This window comes from Notamacropus eugenii, chromosome 7, assembly GCF_028372415.1.
Source record: "Notamacropus eugenii isolate mMacEug1 chromosome 7, mMacEug1.pri_v2, whole genome shotgun sequence".
Lineage (NCBI taxonomy): Eukaryota > Metazoa > Chordata > Mammalia > Diprotodontia > Macropodidae > Notamacropus > Notamacropus eugenii.
Window position 1 is genome coordinate 100,679,369 of NC_092878.1, and position 23,029 is coordinate 100,702,397.

General features: G+C 36.5%; 1 protein-coding gene across 7 annotated transcripts in view; it reads left to right on the forward strand.

The window, feature by feature from the left end:
- Positions 1-23,029, forward strand: part of TENM3 (teneurin transmembrane protein 3) — a 3,393,579-nt gene that overhangs the window by 2,928,950 nt on the left and 441,600 nt on the right. For 2 of the 7 annotated variants that reach the window (XM_072622675.1, XM_072622676.1), the window contains exon 1: positions 22,594-23,027. The exons of the other annotated variants lie outside the window; for them this stretch is intronic. The gene's annotated coding sequence lies outside the window, so the exon portion shown is untranslated. Of the gene's footprint in view, positions 1-22,593; positions 23,028-23,029 lie in introns of those variants that run through there. 7 annotated transcript variants of the gene reach the window in all.

Consider the following 23,029-nt stretch of genomic DNA (forward strand, 5'->3'; position numbering starts at 1 on the left):
GTAAGAGCAGAAAAAATTATAGTACGAGGAGTTAATATGGTTTTCAAGGGAGAAACCAGGGTATCTACATGCCTCAGTGAGGAAGACAAGTAAAAGTTTAGTTTAAAAAAAACAATGTTAAAGAGCAAATTTAATTCAGTTATTTTAAAAACAATTAATTGCCTAAGTTAAGGCAGTTACATAGCACAGTACATAGAGTGCAGGACCTAGAGTCAGAAACACCCATCTTCTTGCATTCAAGTAGAGCCTCAGACATTTCCTAGAGTGGTCCTGGGCAATTCAAATAACCATGTTTCTCTGTTTCCTTATCTGTAAAAATGAGCTGGAAAAGAAAATGGCAAACTATTCCAGCATCTCTGCTAAGAAAACCCCAAATGGAGTCACAAAGAATCAGATATAACTGAGAACAACCCAACAGTAACAAATTTTTTTATAGCCTGAGCTATAAAATATATGTGATTTATTATGTTATATTACCCAATGTTTTCATCATTCAAATTTTTTCAAAAATGGACCTCCACATTTCAGGGCTATATTCACTTTTGTTAGATACTTTCCCTAGGTGTACACTTATCACCATAGAAAAGTTTTGTATAATATTTTATGTGGATTTTATGGAAAACACATGCTGAGGGGTGATGATTCTTTTTTCCATGAATGGGTGAAAGTCTTTACTTCTTTAAAACTTATAGATACTGTAGAATATAATGATGTGCTGTGATATAACATAACAATGCACTGATTCTTCTATTTTACCTCCATATACCAAGAGAAATGCAGAATAGAGAAAGTAATCATCTTACCAGTTTGGACAGGGAATCCAAAGTCAGCTTATAAGGGTTTCTCTACCTGCATCCATGTTGTGCTAGTTTCCAATCCTGGGGCTGGAGAATCCAGTTAAATGTTTTCCTTTCAGAAATGTAATAGAAGTCGAGTAAGTGTTTAAGTATACTTTTCCTTTTGAGCAGTTTTTCTTGAGATATGCTGACAAAAATGCATCTTGGAAATGACATCAGGTGATGCTTTCATCCTCCCAAATAACTAAGACAGCAAAGGGGCTTGAATACGATATTTAGAAGTACAGCCAACTGAAAGTAATGACTTTCTGTCTATGTTACAGGATGTGAGTTATCACCAAGGCAATATTCACAGCACCAACAGTGACCATGAATATGCCAATGTAGTTTTGAATCTGATAGTATAACAGATTCTCCATATAGAAGACAGAAGAAAAACATTTGTTCAGACACCAGAAATCCAAATCCCAATACCAGAAAGCCAAATCCATGGTAACCATCCATATTCATACACATACATACATGCATCCATGCACACACACACATACATACACACACACACACATATATATATCAGTACTTTTTGTGGTATCAAAGCTAAGCAAACTAAAGAAATCCCCATGAATTGAGGAATGACTGAACATTGGTATGTTCATATAATGGTATATTCATATAATGTAAGGGGTTGTTACATAAGAGATAATCAAAGAGAGAGAGATTCAGAGAAACATCATAAGACTTAATGAGTTGATACAGAATGAAGTGAGAAGTACCAGGAGAACTATTTTTAAAATGAACACAATATAGTAAAGGAAAAAGTGTTGAATTGAATGGAGTACCAATGCACAGACTAATGACTACTCTGGATGACTGATGAGGGAGCATGCTTCTCATTTCCTGGTGAAGATAAACTATAGGTACAGAACATTGAGGTGCATATTTTCATATGTGACCAGTGCAACACAAATTTGTTTTGCCTGACTACACTTATTTGTTGCAATGGATGGTTTTTATTTCAGAAGGAAGGGAGAGTTGCAAGATAGTGATTGTAATTTAAACAAAGAAGAAAATAAAGAAAAAAGAATCAATAAACCATTTTAAAAACATGCCAAAGAAAGCAGAAGGAATTTCAAGAAAAGGACACAGCAAATAGCAGAATTGGCACTACCATTTAAAAATATACATATACTTATAGAATTATGTATATATATACTTATATTTGCATATATGTAAATATATACACATATGTTTAAAAAGCTATCTGTAATAGATTTCTATTCATAATGTCACATATATACACAATACTTGTTTTCTAGCCTTCTTTGCATCTGGAAATGTATATGTTTATTGATAATTTTTATCACATACAAAAATATTAAATGGAATGTCGGAAGTAGATCTGCCTCAGCAGAAGATCTAGCGATTTAAAGATCTCCTACTTGAAGGACAACAGCAGCTGAACCTACAGCCTAAGCACAGAGCTTCAGGAATAATCAATAGGGCACGGAGTCCTGGCAATATGTGAAATATTTTCCATGGGAATTGCTGGGACAAAAGTTGGTCTTTTTGCTGGTTTGGTGTATATGTATTTCTAAAAAAATCTTTTTATACACATCCCTTGAAAAATGATGAGGAAAAATGAAATATTTCTAAGAATTTTCCGTGCCAATTTCCTCTTAGTTAGAATTCTGTATTAGACTTGCTCTGGCTAAAATTAACTAAGAGAATTCCAGTTTTTCTAGAAGTTGATAAAAAAAAAGTTTCATTCACTAGTATGGCTAGAGCATCTTTTCTATAGTCCTTATCAGTTCCTAATGATTTATGGTTGGTTGTGGGAGAGGTTGTGAGAGAAAAAAGTCTCCTTTTTTATTTATATGATTTCTTGGATCTTCTTTTATTTAAGTGGCAGATGATTTGGGATCATTATTTTAGAATTGAAAGGGACTTCAAACTTTCCAACTTTCTTATTTTACAGATGAAGAAACAGTCACAGAAATTTTTAAGTTATCTGCTGAAGGTCACAGTGACAAGGATTTGAACCAAGGATCTCATACTTTTGATTCTCTCTATTTTCCTTGTGTCATGTTGGCATTTCTTCAGTTGTAATAAGTACTTTTATTCTGGGAAAATCAGTTTTCACAGCTATTGCAGAGAAACCTTGAGCTAAAACAGCTAAAACCTTGAGCCCCAACCAGTGAACCCATGTGTCAAAAGTACATGTTAAGACTGGGGTAGTCAGAAGCTGTTTGTTTTTTGGAAATTAGACATTCCGTCTCCAGCATGGGGGCATATTGGCATCAGCTATGCTGGCAACTGCTTGCTTTCCTGCCTTCCCAGTCAGAAAAAAAAATCTCAGAAGGCACAACTGATAACAGAGAGGAATGTGAGAAAATAGGAAATTGATATGAAAAAAAGAATAAGGAAAAAGACACAAGAATGAACTTAAGAACTTTCAAATATTCCTTTTTTAGTCATCTTCTCAGTGGAAGGTACTTTTTGGCTACACTGTCATGAGAACAACAAAAGCAAAGAATTCACAGCTGGGGCAGATATAAGAAAGACCTAAAGTTGGTTTATTTCTTTCATAATTAGATGAAAATTGGAAATGAAATCATCTTTTCCCCTTAGGAAATTCCACTTGTTCCTTTAGAAATGAATTTACAAAAAATGGAATAATGTCAATATTCTGAATATAGACACAGGGTTTTTTTTTTCTCCCTGATTTAAAAAAGCTTGATGTTTCCCTGCCACTTGAAATAACATTAATTAAGTTTTCTGTGGGGCAGATGATGTAGCAATTTCATGAAGATCATAAGGATTCCTTCTTAAAATTTAATTTTTTGTCCATTTTTATTTTTTAATTCAATTTTATTTGTTTTCAGTTTTATATTCTCTCCTTCTCACATGCCCATCACTTCCCCACTTTGAGAATGCAAGAAAAACAACACTTGTTACAAACATGTATGGTCAAGCAAAACAAAATCCAGACTGGAATTATAACACAAAAAAAAGCCTCATTCTTCAAGAATCTACAAGATACAAGAAATCATTTAAATAAAAAAGAAGGTAAATTATTTTCTGGCAAGGAGACTTTCCTCTTCCCCAACCAACCATAACCAACTGTGTCCATCTCCTCTCTCTCTGGAAATGAATGCCATGTTTTGTCATGAATCCTCTGGAACCATAATTTGTCATTGCATTGATCAGAGTTGTTAAGTCTTTCAAAGTCTTTTTTCTTTATAATATTATTGTTATTTTATAAATTGATCTCCTGGTTCTGTTTCATATCTTGTGTCTGTTAATACAAGTCTTTTCAATTTTCCCTTGAAACCACCCCCTTCTCTGTCACATTTACATAGCAAAACTTACTGAGCAATTCCCCAACTGATGGGTACTCACTTATATTTCAGCTCTTTACTACCACAAAAAGAGTTGCTATAAATATTTTTGTATATACAAGACCTTTTCCTCTTTCTTTGATCTCTTTGGCATATAGACCTAGTAGTGGTAATGCTAAGTCAAAGGATATGCACAGTTCAATAACTTTTTGAACCTAGTACCAAATTGCTTTCCAGAATGGCTAGACAAGTTTATGTCAACTAAATATATATTAATGTCTCTGTTTCCCCACTACCTCTATTTGCCAAGTTCCTTTGTTTAAAATTTTTTTTGGTCAGCTTTGTCAAACTTGAGGGTATGAAGTGGTAGTGCCTCAGAATTGTTTTAATTTGCATAGCTCTGATTTTTTAGAGATATCTCTAATCGTTATCAGAAATTTTCAGTGATATCTCTAATTATTAGAGATTTTAGAATTTTTTTTTTACATGGTGCTTAATGGTTTGGATTTCCTTCTCTGAAAGCAGCCTGTTCCTATTCTTTGACCATTTATCAGTTGGGAAATGGTTCTTATTCTTGTAAATGCAAATAATTTTCCTGTACATCTTAGAAATGAGATCTTTTATCAGAGAAACTTTCTGCAAAGACTTTTCCCCCCCAATTTCAGATAACAAAGATTATAATTCTCATTGACAAGAGATTTTTGCTTTGGTCCATACCTTCAGGCAAATCATCAAGCCTAATTCTTCTCCCCTGAGCAGAGAACTCTTGTGGAATCATCACTAGCAAATTTTGAGGTCCCTAGTGAAGACAATCATTGATGGACATCATACACACACATACACACACATACGCACACATACACACACACACACACACACACACACACACACACACACGCATTCTCATTCTTTAAATAATCCAAAAGAGGTATTGCCATGGAAACATCAGGGAAGGAGTAAGATCAACAGTGGAACCATAAATCCCTGATTTGGGTTACAATCTCCAGCTCCCTTCTGAGTTTATATGGAGCTTTTGCTACAAGCAAGCATTAAATTAGAATCTATTACATACCAAACACTGTTACAGAGAAAAACACTTATAAATCCTGCCTAAAAGGAGCTTGCCATCTGATTAGAGTATCTCACTTGCATAGCATCTACAAGGGATCAAAACAACAATAGAAATATTCCATTATCTTCTCCTTGTCATTCCACTGTTCCTGGCTCACATTCCTGAAACTCCTAACTTGGCAGAGGAACTCCTCCATTTGCCCATCTCCATCTATTACTACTTCCTCATAGCATATGCCTACACAGGTTTCACCCTAAAGAGCAGACTCTATGCATGTCTGACCATGTTCTCCAGATTCATTTCATGTTCGTTAGGGCCAAGCCCCAAGAATATGAATCATGTAAATCATTTTTAGGCATATGTATCATCCATCTTAAATCTTAAAGCATCATTAATGTGGTATCAGAAAACCAAAAATGCCTAAGATAAAATCAATTCACACCTTGCCAAAAAAAATTAACATTGTCAAGAAAATATTACACCTTGCTAATATGATTTCTATAACATCTATTCCAAATCTTTTCCTCTTCAGGATAGCCCCCATTCCTTTCAGCTCATTCTTATATAAGATAGTCTCTTGTGTTCTTGTTATCCTGGTCAGTTTCTTCTGAATACTCCTCTGCTGATCAATGCCCTTCTTAAAATGGGGTGCCCCAAACTGAACATAGTGCTCCATATGACAAAGACAGAACTAACTCCTCCTTGATTCTGAACATGATGCCCTTTAGGATAATGGTAGCTCTTTGGACTTACAATGTTACATTCTTTGAGTTTATTATCTACTAAAATCCATTTGTTTTCTCTTGAACTGTTAGTTTCCTCCTTCCTTCTACTAGACTTCTCAAAAAAAAGTAACTCAAATGTATAGCTTTATATTAATCCTTCTTCTATTACATCTAATCTAATCTGATTCATCATTCTAAATTGTAGAAATATTTTTTGAATCTCTACTCTGTCATCCAACCTTTTGACTCTTACTTTATGTCATCTGCAAGTTCATCATGCAAGTTTCATCTAAGTTGTTAGTAAAAATGTTGAACGTTTGGACCAAGGACAGGTCCTTGGCATAATCCACTAGAGACTTTTCTTCAAGTTGATGTGAACAAATCATTCAATCACTTTCAATTCATATAACTGTACTGTAATCAAACTCATATTTTTCCAGCTTGACCTCAAAGATAGTATGAGAGATTTTTTTTAAATGCTCTGTTGAAGTCTAAGTGTACTATTTCTATGGCATTCCCTCATCTACCATTTTCATTACTCTGCAAAAACAAGAAGAACCATAGGTTAGTCTAACTTAACCTATTCTTAGTGAAATTATTATGGCTTTTAGTGATCCCTGCTTCCTTTTCTAACCCTCAAAAATCATCTCTTCTAGAATTTTTTCAGGAATAAAAATCAACCTGAAAATAGTTTGCAAATGCCACCCTCTTCCCTTTTCAAATGTTAAGACATGTTCCTTTCTCCAGTCTTGTGGCATTTTTTCCATTCTCCATGATCCTGCAGAGATCACCTGTTGATCTATCAGTTGCTGTGACTGTCTTTTTTATCAGTAACCTGGGACTGACTGAATGTTGCATCCAAGTTTTGTTACTTTAATTCACTATGGGTGGTGCTTTCTTACTGTCTTGTCACCTATTTTCTGTTTCAATCCTCTATTATCAGTTTTTATCTTATTTTTCCCTTCCCAAAATAAATTTTCCTTGGAAGAAAATGCAAATGAAAAAAGTAGAGTAGTAGAGTAGCAGTTTTCTCATTGACATCAATTAGTGACTACCCCAAAAGTGGTCCAGTCTGTTTTTGATATTCATTTGGCTCTCAATTTTAAGAATCCTTTCTTCATGTCGATTGCGAGTCTCAGTTCCCTCTGGCTGTTAGAACTTCTCTCACTGTTCTTGCAAGATCATGCTTTATTTGGCATGATCACACTTCCATAAATCAGTCAACAGTTAATCAAATATATGGGTGGATCAGAGCATACTAATAAATAAGAAATGATCTTCTGGTCTACTTGTAACATAGTTGGAAAGATAATACATATACAAGTGAAAAGGTAATATAAATTGCTTTGCATTCTTAAGTGCTAATAGAATAGTATGGAGAAATTCTATCAGAAAAAGGAAGTTGTTTTAAGCAGGGGTCATTAAGGGAACTTTCATAGAAAAGGATGTCCCAAATAGCTCAGAAAGCAGGTATAGGTCTGATCTCCTCCCCTGCCACCAGAAACCCAATAGATTTCTCTCCTGTGTTCAATCAGTGCTTCCGGAGGATGAAGAAAATATAAAAGATTTGAACAGAGCATTGAAAACTGAGTAAGAGCTAGCCAGACAGATAAAAGAGTAGGGGCAGAATGGGAGAAAACATTTACATGTACAGAGTGTCATGTGCAGAAAGACAGGACAAAAACGGTTTGTACAGAAGAAAATGAGTAGATCAGTTTGGCTCAAGTGGGGATTCCATGTATGTATTTCACAGGACATGAGGGAGAAAGATAAGTTGGGACCAGTGAGGATGGCTTGAATACAAGACTAAGGAGGTTAGCCTTTAATCTTGGAGGTGATAGGGAGCCATTGTCAATTTTCAAGCAGAGGAAAGAAATGATCAGAGCAATATTTCTGGACAAGTAATTTGGGGACAGTGGGCAGAACGAATTGGAGGGAAGACAAAATAGAAAATTGGAAGATCAGTTAGAAGTCTAATGCTGTAGTCGAGGCCTGAAGTAATAAGAGCTACAACTTCCCAGGGAGAATGGAAGAGAGTAGATAGATGTGAGGGAATGTGAAGAAAGAATTGACAGGACTAGGTGACTGATTGATATAGAAGGCAAGTGAGATGACAGAGAAAAGAATAGATATATTAATAGTAATAGGGAAGTTAGAAGTCAGGAGGGGAAAGGTAGTATGATGAGACAGTACTAAGCTTGTTTTAGACATGATGAACTTGAGGTGATAAAAAGGTTCTTTTTTTTTTTTTGAGGATAGAACCCAGACCTATGATTTAACGGAATATAGAATTCCCAATGAGGGAACTCCCTCTACTAATATAGGTTATTACCTACTTTGTAACTTAGACTTGCCTGGGTACATTCAGAATTTAAGTGATTTCCTCAAGACCACATAGCCACTTTATGATTAAGGCAAAAATTCAACCCAGAAAGCTCCCCATCCATTCTACCATTCAGTCATTGAAGTATGTCTTTATGGAGTTATCTAGCAGAGAGCTGGACTTGCCAGACTGGAGTTCAAATCAACAGGAGAATGGAGATTTTGTAGTCATAAAGGTAAAAGATGAAGAAGTGGAAATGGATATGGTAATTTGATATATTTTTATATTTCAGGAGTATGTGATTCTGTGCATGTCAAGTGTTATAAATGCTCTTAGGAAAAGACATGATTGGAAAAGAAGGTGGACCAGTTTTATACTGGAGCAAAAAAAAACTGATGGAAAACTCAAGTGTTCAATTGGCATTTATATGAAATCAAGAGACTTAGAGGAAGTCCTTCAATCTATTAGAGGGGACCCTCTGTGGAGAATTTGAGAGGACATTTACATTATGCATGGATGGATTGCCATGTGTAATCAGTACTTATTATGGGGTGGAATGCTATAGTCATTGCTAGAAATGAAAAAGACACCCCCCCCCCTTAAGGGTTGATCATCAAAAGATGGGCATCAAAGGATACCCCCAGGGAGCTCATATTGTGACAAGAAAGACAACACGTAAAAAATCATGCACATATAAGATATGCGTTTAAATGGAAGGTAATTTCAGAGGGGAGACACTAGCATTGAGAAAGCATACAGAAGGGAAGCAAAGGAAGGTTTTCTGCAAAAGGTGGGATTTGAACAGTCCTGAAGGAAGTCTAGGCAGCTGGAATTTGGAGTGAGAAGGGAGATCATTTGGGCCTATGAATGAGTCTGTACAAAGGCACAGATATGGAAGATGAAGTGTCCTGTTTTGAAGCATGGAAAGTAGTCCAGAATACTTAGATCGCAACACGTATAAAAGGGAGTAAAGTGTAAAACAGACTAGAATGGTAGGAAGAGGCCAGGTTATGAAGATATTTAAGTATCATACATAGAATTTTATATTTTATCCTTGAAGTGATAGAGAATCACTGGAGTTCACTGAAAAAAGTATTTGTGACATGGATAGATCTGCTCTTTAGGAAAATTATTTTGGTATCTGAATGAATGGATTGAAGTGAAGAAAGGCTCGAGACAGGAAATGGTCTCAAAAGGGCTTTTACAAGAGTTCCAATGAGATAATGAGGGCTTCGGCTAAGGTTGTGACTGCGGGAGTGGAGAGAAGAGGTTGGATGTAAAATGCTGAGAAGTAGAAACAATGTTTGACAACAGACTGGATATTTGGGATGAGTAATTAGTGAGTCAAGGATGACACTGAGTTTGGCTGTCTGGGAGCTTGGTGATGCCCTCAACAGTAATAAGGTTGCTTGGAAGAGTGAAAGGTTTGGGGAAAATTGATGAGTTGTTCTTGACATGTTGAATTTGAGATACCTATAAGGCATCTAATCTGAATTATCGGAAAGGCATGTGTTGATATGGGGTTCAAGAAAGAGATTAGGGCAAGAGATAGATAGATAGATAGATAGATAGATAGATAGATAGATAGATAGATAGATAGATAGATAGATAGATAGATGATAGATAGGTAGGTAGGTAGGTAGGTAGGTAGGTAGGTCTGGGAATTGTTTGCTTAGTAATAACAGTTGAACCCACTGGAGGGGAGAATCCACATGAATGAAATCACAAATTATGTGTCTAGAACATTTTGAATTATAAGAATATTCTGAGGCTAAAGAATGCTAAACAAATTAATATGATCTTGGAACTGAATGTGGGAAGGGAGAATGTCCTTGCATTTTTTATGTATACTTTATACAGTTTAGATTAAATCCTATTAAAAAATGAGAGGAGGTTGGCTTTGATCCAAGTTATCTGCTAAGTTCCCTTCTAGTTCCATCATCTTCTCACTACTATATGTATTGAAAGTAGAAAAAACAGAAGCAGCTATTTGAGGATAGATGTCCCATTATCTCTTAGTCAGCCAAGGGCTTTTTTGAAAAGTCACTCATTCAAAGTAATACAGTAGAGAAATTCCCCTTAAAAAAGCCATCTCTTGTCTTTGAGATGCCTCCAATCTATGAATTACATCTAGTAGTGATAAGATCATAAATATTTTACTATATGTTGGAGATAAAGTATTGGTCATGTCATTATAACATGGACACTAAACTGTATCATAGTATATGCTTGATACAATCAGAAATCTACATTCATTCATATATGTCTACAATCCAAGTCATTTTGTACAAATAAATCTGAATTTTTTTATTTTAGCTACATATATTTGGCACCATATGTGCTTTTTGAGATGTAAAAAAACTCAGCCAAATTATATCATCTGAGATATCTTTAACGATAATACCTATTCCCCTGTCATTCTGTTGTAATCAAATGGAGATAAATGACTGAATTGAGTTGGTTTAATACCTTTAGTTTTGCCCATTTTAAGAAAGCAGAATCACCCCACCTGTTATTTATACTTCCTAAATGATTAATTTCTAGGTTATGGAAGGGTACATACTTGGCACAGTGGATAAAGTACCAGGCCTTGTGTCAGGAAAACTAATCTTCCTGACTTCAAATCTGGCCTCGGGCACTTAATAGCTGTGTGACCCTGAGCAAGTCACTTAACACTGTTTGCTTCAGTTCAGTTTTCTTATCGGTGAAATGAGCAGAAGAAGAAAGTGTCAGACAATTCCAGTATCTTTGCCAAGAAAACCCCAGGTAGGATCACAAAGAATCAGACATGACTGAAAAACGACTCAACCACAAAAACACTTTTCACTTATTCTGGTTGTGATTTGAAGTGGGAGAAAATGGGGGAGATGGAAAGGTTATTTAACTCAAAGTTTGCTTATTTTTGAATAGCAATATTGAGTCAGAATTGCTTATGTTTCACTGATGGAACTGTCATATGCTCATATCTGGGGCTGCAAAAACAAAACAAAAACCTGAAATTATTTCCTTAGCATGACCCACTTGCTTCCCATTGTGTAGGCAGGACCAAAAGAAGCCTTAGTTCTTTCAACAAAAATGTTAAGAACTTAACTCTTGGTAAATCTTTCTCCTAGATTTTAGACCACAACATCATGTTCATTTGTTGGCATTAAGTAAACTCATTCTCTTTTTCTCTTTCATCAGTGAAATCATATACCTGAGGATAAAAATAAAGTGTGCTTGAAGTAGATATGTTAGAAATATTCTAATAATTACCTGTTTAGTTTATTTTGATTCAATCTTATGCCCACCTAGAAATGTTGGATTAGTAACGATTCTAAAAGTTAGAATTGATTTCTTCAGGAGGGGAAAGCTGAATTTCTAACTACAAAACTCACTTAGAAAGCATTTGTAGATATGAGTTTAATACATCTGCCTTGTCATGAATATGTCTTGATGTCCTCCTTTTATCCAGCTGTGGTACTTCATTGATGAGCGTGATAACAGAAGTATGTCTGTTTCATAGTGTCTCTTACATTAAAGATCTGGCCTCTTCATAGTTACTTCTAGGGTAGACCACCTGTGCATGCCTTATTCCAACACTGACCATCAGTGTACCACTTGTTAGCAAGGTGTCTGTCTAATCTATAACATATATAAAGTTTTCATATTAAATATGCTTATTTTCAATGATATATCTAACCTGCACTCAACTTTTACATACCTAAGAGTGTGGACATTAACGCATTTTTGGAGTCCTTTCTCTAACCCTCTTGTCTGGATGTACGTATCTGTGTTGTACAGACTGAATTTAACCTTAAAACCCTTTAAATAAGATTGTCATATCTCAAAGGCCAGTAAAGCAAATACATGATTGTTCCTTTTTTTGCAATAGTACAAAAGGAGGTGATAATGGTGGTGGTGGTAGAAATTAGGGTATGAAAAGTATGATTTAAAACTAATCTAAAGTAATCTCAGTCAGGTTTCAGCAATAATTGTGTCCCTACAAAAAAGAAAGAGAGAGAAAAAAAACCACAAGGCAAAGTCATCTTAGATGGGACTCTGTAACTATAGAATGCACAAAGATTAATTTTATAGCCTCATTCATTGTTTTGTTTCACTGATGCCTTCTGGTTTTGCATCAGGTATTTCTCCTTTATCACATCCCCACCTTATGATCATTGAACCCTCTTTTGTAACAGAAATAAACATTTAGACAAAAGCGGTAGAATTTGTAGTTTCACGTACTGTGTTCTGCACCTATAGCCCAACATCTTGACGGCAAGAAAAGGCATGGTTCCAGCACCAAAATTGCTCATTACAGTTCACCGGTTTTCCTTTGTAGTTTTATTATCACTTAACATTAGTGTAATTATTGTGTATGTTGTTCCTAGTTCTTCATTCTTGTCTGTAACAATGAAAGTTATATGTGGGATTTCAAGATGCATTTGTACCTCTAGAAATGTTTCTACATTTTCAAAAGGAATTAAAAAGAAACGAAGAGAACTCTTTTTCCTATTTGTAGGGACACAATTATTGCTGAAACCTGACTGAGATTACTTTAGATTAGTTTCAAATCATGCTTTTTATACCCTAGTTTCTACCACCACCATTACCTCCTTTTGTACCACTGCCAAAAAGGAACAATCATATATTTGCTCTACTAGCCTTTGAGATATGGCAAATGTGCCTATGAAAAATTATGAAGTGTCCTTTATTACAAGAGCTTGTTTGTAAGTTTTTTTATTTCTGTTCTGCTTCAAGTGATAATTGGACTTTATTGAAAGAAAGAGCTAGAAATGTAATTTTAAATGTAGTTTTATGAGAGCTTACAAAAGGGTCCACACAGAAGTTAGTCATCAGTGCTACTGACAAAATAACAGTTTGCAAAATAGAAGATAAAATCTAAAATTTTATTCACAACATGTAACTAAAGTAATTGCACAATTATAAAGTACCAATGGATGTCAGCACACTATAATTTCTGTGACAAACATCTTCTTTGATATATGTTCTTAATGGGGAGAAGTGTTTAGATATAATTTATAACAGTGTCCTTCAAGTGAACTGGATTCCCATTTGCTTTGCACATGTCAGCTTCTATGTTTCAAATGCCGTAATCAGTTCCTAAATCAGGGAGACTTTGGAAGGTTTTCTGAGCTACACTAGTAACATTCCAGCCAAGATGGTCAACACACTGGAATATCTGAGGAGCATTGTCTTATTTGGGAATCTTCAGGTCCTCGCTAGAATTCCCTGATCTATTACTTACAAACTAGTAAGAAGGCTAAGTTTTAATCTGAGAATTCGGTACCGTCATTGTTCCAGTTTTTCTAGACGAGCCGCGAATACCCTGCATTCTCTGTAAGTCTACCATTTTGAATTGAACTAATGAACAAAATCTCACCACTTTCCTATATTTTCTGTCACTGGTTGGTAAGCTGGCCAGTCTGATGCTATTTGACAACTGAATCAGGCAATAATATTTTTTAAGAAGAAGAAAAGGAAAGATATTATTCCTCCAGGTAAGGGCTGTATATGTACTTTCTGCATGGAATCTCATTTATTCTATTAAATGAGATTTGCTAATAAATGAATTCAGATACAGTGTAGTATAGTCGTGTAGAGAGCCAAATTAAAATTAAGAAGATATAGGTTCAAGTCTACCTTTGACACATATTGTCCATGTGACCTAAGGCAGATCATTTAACCACTCAATTTCCCAGGCAATTTCCAAAGATAAGAAGTTAGAAAAAATTGTAAATCACTTGCAGTCATAGACAGGATTTCCTCGCAGGGAATTCCTTGCAACAATGAAGGGACAAGTCTTATTCTCCATAACTGTTAGTGTTATTACCAGTTAATACCACATTTATACATATAATTCTAACCAAACCCTGCTATTCAGACAGTCCCAATCTACTCACAAGTTAGCAGTGATGGTATAAATCCTCCTACCTTTTTGAGAGGTGGTAGAGGTGGTAGAAAAAAAAAAATCTACCAGTTATGTAATAAGAAGTTTAGGTTGTCTTTTAAGCTCTGGTATATCTCACAAGTCTTACATCCTGATGAATTTAGTATCCAGGAAACCTTGCTTTTGAAGTCCAGTGACCAAAGAGAGGCAAAATATAGTCAACATTATTATTATGCCATAAAAATTTACTTCATTCTGAAATGTTCTGTGAAAGGTAGCATCCTGTGAGTATTTGATTTACTGTTTTGTTTTCACTTCACCTTTCCTTACATGTTACTTACCCAAATCCTGATACCTCATAAGATTCCTTCATGTGGGCAGAAAGTTGGTGCCACTTGACACAGTGGCTTTTTCTTGGTCTCATGTGTACATTTTCCTTTGCTTTTCTTTGGCTCATGCATTTTTAAAGGCCCTGCTTGTGGTATGTATTTGTTAGGGTTTCATGCATAAAGACCTGAAATCAGTTATAAGTAAAATTCATTTAGTAGCATAAGTATATTAAGCATAATTCCACAAGGTTCTTTTATTCACAATTTAAAGTACTTGTTGAATTCACCATATGGAGAGTGTCCACTCATGAGACGGAAAACCAGATAAAGAGGTCTCTGGAGAGATATTCATGAGTTATCTATAAAGCTGTTTTCACACTTGTTTGACATAGAAGATAAAATGCAATACTTAAGAGTCAAAAAGGCCTGGATTCCAATTTTGTCATTGATACCTGATTTACAACCATGAGCTGGGTCATTTATGCTCTCCGGACCCCAGTTTATTCATTTGTGAACAGGGGTTAATATTTGCCCTCACCTGTGCCTCCCAAGGTTGTCTGGACTCAGTGAGACAATTTATTTTGGAAGTTAAACTCTCATGTGAAACTTTATGAATATGCATTGTTATTATACCAATTATTCTCATGACAACAATATCGTAAATGAAGTGTGAAAAAAAGTAGGAATTTAATCCATGCTGAAGTCTATGTTTCTGAAGAAACTTTTTGCTATATAGCTGTCCCCTATAGTTAAATGAGGGCATAAAAAGAATTATTATGTTAAGCCAGTGAAGGCTGAACTGAAGAAACCATCTACCTTTCTTTTCAGCAGCTGGCAAACGGGGAAGCATCCTTGACTTTTAAGTGGGATCTATCTCCATAAAGCTCATTTTTTCCCTCTACAACTCTGCCTTTTCACCTTTTGCGTGACTATAATCTTTTTTCAAAATAAGTCATAGAACATTCTCAGGAAACAATGTTTTGGTGTATAAATGCTTTGTTTTATTTAGGGATTTAATCACTAGCAGATACATGTGTAATGGTTTCTTTTGTGCTATTCAGTTTCAAAATAAAATTCTTCTTTTTCTTGGTGTTTATAGTTTCACATTGTTTGATTTAGAATTTTAATCAGTGTGATCAGTCAGTGACCGTTTGTACCCTCCATTGATCTGAAGTTCTTACAATTTAACATATAGATCAGTACTTGATTTCTGTCTTCAAAAAACTAGCATTTAATGTAAGAAAGCACTTAGACCTTTTGATAAACCAATATCTGTCAAGGTGTCCCTGTCCCCAAATGCGTTAGGAGAAAGGAACAAAACCTAGACTTGGTGGGCAGTAGGAGCAGAGCAAGATTCAAGCTATGCTCCCTGTGACATTCCTGATCACCTGGGGACAGAAAAGGTTCCACCCATGTGGTATCAAGGCCACTTCAACGTGGTGGATTTCTGAAGACCCTGCTTTACCAGACTTGTCTTAGTTCACTGCTTTGTAGACAAGACAGAGAGGCCATACATAGAAAGGCTAAGGATTACTGTACTCTTGCTGCATAGCTTTGCTGTGTTAGGGCTAAGTAAACCTCCTTTTGTTAAGTATTCATTGAGCTATTAGTGCCTTATTTTGTCCCAACGTTGAACATAAACGAGGTGCCAGCATCAAGCCTGCCTCTAACAGACCATTTTACTTCTAGCAGCTCCTCTTCATAGCAGGGCTCATTTTCTTGAGTTTTGTTAGGTCAGCCTAGATCTGACAACTTACTTGTGTTATTCATTGAGCAGATGTTTATGAAATTCTTCTGTGTGCAAGTTGACGTGCTGAAGCCTGAGTGAGATAGAAAGCTTAGATAAGACACTGTCCTTGCTCTCATAGAGATTATAGGCAGATAGTAGGAGCAAGGACACCATGAAACTAGTCCTAATCAGAGATGATTGTTAAATATTCATTGTGAACATTTATACCTAAGAAATCAAATCGGGACTGGATTTATTGTTTTGTTTATCATCTAGACCTAAGAAAGTATTAATAAATCACATATATTGTATACATTGTATAAATCACAAAGTATATATTCACACAGGTTGTTTTATTTTTCCTGGAGAGCTGATTGTTAAACATTTATCAGCTGTATTCTATAAATCTTGCTTAAATTCAATAGGAATGACATAGAAGGCTTAAGGAATGAAGTTATCATCAGACTGTAGGCATGGAGACTAACAACAACAACTGGCTTTTATATGGTGCTTTAAGGTTTTCAAAGTGCTCTGAATCTGTTATCTCATTTGAGCTTTATAGTTCTAATTAGGGAGATATGATACATGTATAGAAAACTGCACTGAACAATATTACACTTTAAGTGCATTAGGAGAGGCTGAGCTCATAATCTGAAGGAATCTGCCATACACTGGTTGTGTGACCTTAGGCAATATACTTAATATCTCAATGCCCTAGGAAACTGGAGGGAGGGAAGGACAAAGGGAGGGAGAGAATGGAGGGAGAGAAGGAAGGGAGAGAATGAAGGAAAGAAGGAAGGAAGGAAGGAAAGAAGGAAAGAAGAGAGAGAGAGGACAGAGGAGGGAGTTTTATTACGTGCTAAGAAATATTCCAAGCATTTAACAAAAATTATCTCATTTGATCCTTTCACAACCCTAGGAGGTATGTGCTACTACTGTCCCCATTTTATAGTTGAGGGAACTGAGACAGATTGAGGGTAGGTGAGCTTCCCATAGTCACCCAACTGAGAAGTTTGAGGTTGAATTTGAATTCAGGTCTTCCTGACTTCAAGTCCAGTGCTATAACTAATCTGTGTTAATAGAGGGCATTTTCTCATTGGAAGTCCCTATACTGATGAATTTCAGGATCTTCCCCTCCCCCTCCAAAAGTGTATTAGAGACTTTCACAACACAAGGCTAAGGGAAACCTTGTGCTAACCATGGAAGGATGGGTTAAGAATTCCTTAACTCCAAGGAAAGGAAAGAATTCCACGCAAAAGGAGCAGCTTGAGTAAAGTCCTATAGACAGGCAAGAGCATTCAGAGCAATAGAAAACAGACCAGTTTGACTAGAAAGTAGAATTTATAGAGGGCTATGATATGAGATCATCCTGGAAAAGTGGATAGGTGGAAGTTTGTGAACGTCTTTGAACCTCATAGAGTTTAATCTTTATTCAGCAGACATTAAGGAGATCTATAAGTAGAAGAATGACATTGCCAGACATATACTTAAACCTGCCAGGAGAGATGATCTGTTCTGTGCATAAAAACAGATTACTCTAACCATTATATGAAACATTGATTGGAGGAGGAAAAGCCAAAGGTGGAAGGGAGTAAGTATTTATATAATACCCACTATGTGTCAGGCATTTATAGTGCTTTATGAAAATTATATGATATAAAATAATATATAATTTTATAATATATGATATTATATTATAATATTATAAATATTATCTAATTTAGTCCTCAACAACTCTTCAAGGTAGGTATTGTTATTCTCATTTAACAGCTGAGGAAACTGAGGCAAACTTGTCCATGGTCACTCAGTTAGTAAGTGTCTGAGGCTGGATTTAAACTTAGGTTTTCCTGATTAAGGTCCAGTACTATATCCACTATGCCATCTAGCTGGGTCAATAAACAGAACTGGGGAAGCAACATACACATTTACTTTGAGCATGACTAAATTTGAGGTTTCATTGGTGCAGTGAGTTCCAGTGCAGGTCAGAATCTTCTCTGCAGCTTGGCATCTAAGTGAATGGCCACAGAGAGGTTAAGTGACTTGCCCTGGGGTCACATTTCTGGTAGAAAGCAGACACAAGCTTGAACCTAAATCTTCCTGACTTGGAGACCAACTGTCTAGTCATGGTGCCTCTTACATAATGCCTGTGGTCAAAGAAATAGGAAGAACAGAAAAGATAAGGACAAAAGAGGACCCAAAAATAGATGAGAAAATATCTCTCCCTCCCTACTTTACAGGAGTGGGAGAGCTCAGGTGTGGAACTTTGCATTTCCTCTTAGACTCAGTTGATGTGATGGTTAGTTTTTCTCAAATGAAAAAAACTTATTTGTTGCAAGGAATGACTATAGAGGAAGTTGGAGGGGTGAATTTAGAAATAAAGGTAACATGAAGACAAAAGATGGAAATAAAAATTAATTTGAGAAGTAAGGCTATTACAAGAGCCCAGATAGATGATATGAGAGTCTCTACTTGAGCAATGGATGTAGGAATAGAGAAGAAAGGGGGTTGATGCCAGAGATCCAAAAAAGGTGAGAGCTGAAGTTGGAGGAATAAACTGACTTTGCAAAGGACAGAATGTGGAGAGAAAAGAGAAGTGATCCAAGGACAGAAGCTTGGAGAGGGGGAGGGATGATCACATTTAAGGTATCAGAAAATATATGGAATAAGTAGAGACAGAGGGGGAAAATCACATTTAGAAGAAAAGGAAGAGAATGAGGAGAGCGATATTGAAATCAAGAGAGGAGGTGGTAATAAGCAGTATCAACTGCTGCAGAGACTGGTCGAGGGGGATGAGCACAGATGTGGGGAGGCAGCATTAGATTTGTCAACTGAGGCTATTAGTGAGTTTAAAAGAGGACAGTTTTAATAAAGAAGTGGAAGCCAGATTCCAAAGAAGTGAGGCACATTGTTGGTAAAAAGAGAATTAGTTGTTGGTAAATTAAAGAAATTTAGTAGCAAAGACATGGAGAAAGGACAGCAACTGTATGGGATAGAAAAGAGAGAAGTCTTTTTGCTTATGATCGGAAAGACTTCTGACAGATGAGAAGAGACAAGTGGAAGAGATTGAAGATAAATGAGAGAAAAGGCAGACTTCTGGAAAAAGGTTTCAGGAGGATACAGAGGAGATCAAGGTCATAAGCATAGGGCTTAGCTTTAGGGATGAGTAAGGATTCCCCTTCTTCTGTGACCAGAGGTCATTAAAAATCCAGTGGCATAGTTTTCAAGATTAGAAATATTATCCCTAACGTCCTGGATAACTTCTAATTATGCAATTATCTCCCATTATGCTCTGCTTATCTTATTCTCCTAAGATTTCAATTGAATGATAACATCTTCATATTCTGTCCTAAATAGATTTGTAGTGTTTCTGCGTATTACTTTAAGGCTTATATCTTCCACCTATAATGGAAGTCTGCATTAGAGTGATCAATGAAACAATCTCTTTGAAATATGTTTGGCCAGATGCTTGGAAACCTTCAGGGGGTCTTACCAAACATATTTCTAGCCCCATTTTTTGCAGAGAAAAAAATTAATTTCTAAATTAGTATGTGTGCCAAATGAATGAGTAAAGTAATCCAATGGCACTTTCGACACCAAGTATTATCCAAGTGAAATGTTGCTTAGATAAATTATTACTCCAGTATTTTAAGAAAGTTTGGTTTCAGCAAAGTTGAAATCTCTACCAAGAAATTTGCAAAATACTTAGCAAATCTTAAAATGCTATATAAATATTTGCTACTGCTGATTTTGTTGTTAGTGTTACAACCTCTCTGTGCTTTATTAGACTTTTTGTAAGTTGCTGTGGCTGAGAAATATAATTTCTAGGTGGAATCTTGGGGATAAATCTCTCTGAAGGAATCTATGGTTGGTGCTCCAATAACAGATATACAGTCTGTGACTGGGGCCCTTACTCAATGTATTTCTAGGTTGGCAATACCTGCCAGAGCTTGTACTATGCTGAAATGAGCTTGTACTATGCCGAAATAGCCTTCAGCATCACCTCCATTTCAGGATCAACCTTCAGGAGCAGGACTTACGTGAAAGGAAATGAATCATTAAGGCTGGGTCTAACCTATTCTCTAGTTCTTTCTGAGTAATGATTCTTCATACTTGGTCTTTAAACAATGGTTTGGGAATAAAATAAAAACCATTGAAAATAATATTCATGAAAGTTTTCATTTTGGAGGAACCAGAATTAGAGAAGTGAAAGAAAACTGAAGAGTAATTCTTTGCTTAAAGGACTGAGTGATACCGGTATGGTTTATGCATATCTTTATAATGTCTGCTTATAAAGAACTACCAAAGGTTGGGGACAAGGGGAATTGAGAGAGGAGAGTATCAAAGATGAGGTGAATAAAACTGGGAAAAGTCAAGGTTGAGGTTATCTGCTAAAGCAGATAATGAAATTACTATTATTGGAGAATCTTTGAAGACTCTGAGTCCTTTTGGAAATGAGAAAAGCATTTAGATTCATAGCTAAGAGCATGTGACCCTCTATCATTTAATTGCCATTTTCTGATCTCATGGAACAACTGAAGACAAGACATGAAACATCCTTTTTGTTAAGGTATGATTTTGAGACTTTCAGTTTGTTTTAGTCAAATTTCAAAAAAAAAAAAAAGCCTTTAATATCCTGAGAAACAATGCCAGTTTTTTTTTTAAGGTGAAGACACTGTTATAACCAACCTGCATAGATGATAATAATGACAAGACCTTTGATTAACTCTCCTGTATCTCCCAGACATCCCAAGGCAACTAAGCCTAAGGACCTTCACCCCACATACACTTTTGGATGACCAAGGGGCCAAACTAGATTTGGGGGGTGGGACAAAAGGGAGAAGAGAGGGCTGTGGAGAGGGGCTGGCATGGAGCAGGAGCTCCACACTGCTGTGAAGCTTCATATGACAGGGGAAATACTATCCCACCCCTGCTTCCCTTCCAGAGAAGGCCAGGTCTCCAGGGGGTACTTTCAGGGCCTGGGTTTGTGACAAAACTGGGCCTCAGCTTTAGGTATGATGCAGAATGGTATAGCTACTCTCCACAGTTCCAGGAACCACAAGGCCCTGTTGGAAACATACAGCCTTCACAGAGGATCACAAGCAACCACATCAGCAGAAGAAACAGCAGGAGGAAAAACCCTATGACAACAGTGATACTTTAAAAAAATTAATGAAGATGATGCTTTCTATTTATAAAATAATGAAACTGTACTTATCATTTGGAGGGAGGAAAATCAACCATGCAAGTGGGGAAGTCACCATATTTTCTTTAGCTTTGCAAATAATGAATGCCGTTTGCTAACATGTAAACTGTCAAATGAAATTCAGAAAAGAAGGGATGAAAAAGGACATCTTTTCATCAGTTTAATAGGATAACTACTTGCATTTGGGGGGTGGGGATGAGGAGCCATGTAGTCAATAAGTATACAAACACAGTAATTCAATTTTTTCTTTAATGAAGTCTAAAGTCAGAAAAGGATGGAGAGTTCTAGAAGGAAGCTATAGCGATGTAAAAGAAAGAATGCATCTGGACTTGGTGGATGGCAATGCAGATATGGCAGTGAGTTTATAGGAAGAAAAAAGGACACAAAGAATTGTAAATTTTTAAATACTGTCCTAATGGGGTCAACATCTTTCATTTAAAAAATAAAATGTAATTTAAAAGTAACATCCAGAAGTGAGCTATTCAAGATCTGTGCAATAGGAGAATATGGAATCTTGGGATATAATTTACCACAGCAAGGTCTCCTAGAGCACATGCTTCCCAGACCCAGGGACGAGTGGTTTTCTTTTCCTTTTCTCCCCAGAGGACAAGCCTAACTCTCATTAGTGTTAATAGGGAGTCTGCATCCGTAGTGGGGGAAGACTATATCCTTAGGAAACAGGCTGTTGTCAAAAGTCGTAACATAGCCCCAAACTCCCCCAGACTTTAAAGCACAATGTGGACCTCTTGCGAGGCTGATTTTCATTTCTTCTCAGAGGTTAGTGTACCAAACTTACTGCTTACAATCGAGAGTTGAGCCTTTTTTTCATTGATTGTCTCTTCCATTCCCGAGCTCTGCACCTACCTTTCACAAGCAAAGCTAGAGGATTTAATTTCACTGGAATGAGGGAAGCCTGTTCCACAACTCTGATTTAGATTAAGTAAACATCTCTGATGTGTGATGCATGAACGATGGCAGAAGGGGGGGGGGGGGTCGGGATTCATTTGCTGGGAAAAGGATCCCTTTGTAAGAATCAGAAAGTAGGACTTCCACGGGGGGGGGGGGGGAATTCCATTTTTTAAAAAAAAATCTACAGCACCATAAAAAAAACCCACATTGGAAAAACTGTCATTTTATGAGGGTGGGGCTTTGATCAAGATTTTTTATTAAGCCATGATCTAACCATTCTTAATAAAAATGAAATAAAATTCTGTGCTTTGGATGTATGATTGTTAAAATTCACAAGCCAGGCTGGGTAGGTCAGAATGAAGTGTGGGAGGAAATATGGAAAGCGGGGGACCATGGAAGTGGAGAAGGACTGAGAGAAGGAGAAATCTGTTCTTGGACTCGAGCTGGACAGCGGCAGAGTATTTGTCGGTTTCAGAAGGGGCTGATGAGGGCCCGATCGCCCTAGTGGTGAACGGGTTAAGGGACCGCCCGCCTCAGCCCCCTCCTCTGGCTGGGTGTAAACAGAGGAGCCTCAGCCTATCATGTCTGATTGCCGTTATGTGCCTGAGGAGAAAGCCAGACTCTGTAACATGATACATTGTAGACTGATTCAACTTGGAAACGCTGGGCTCTGCTTTTCCCATCCAGACAGAAGGATCGCCGAGGAAAGGT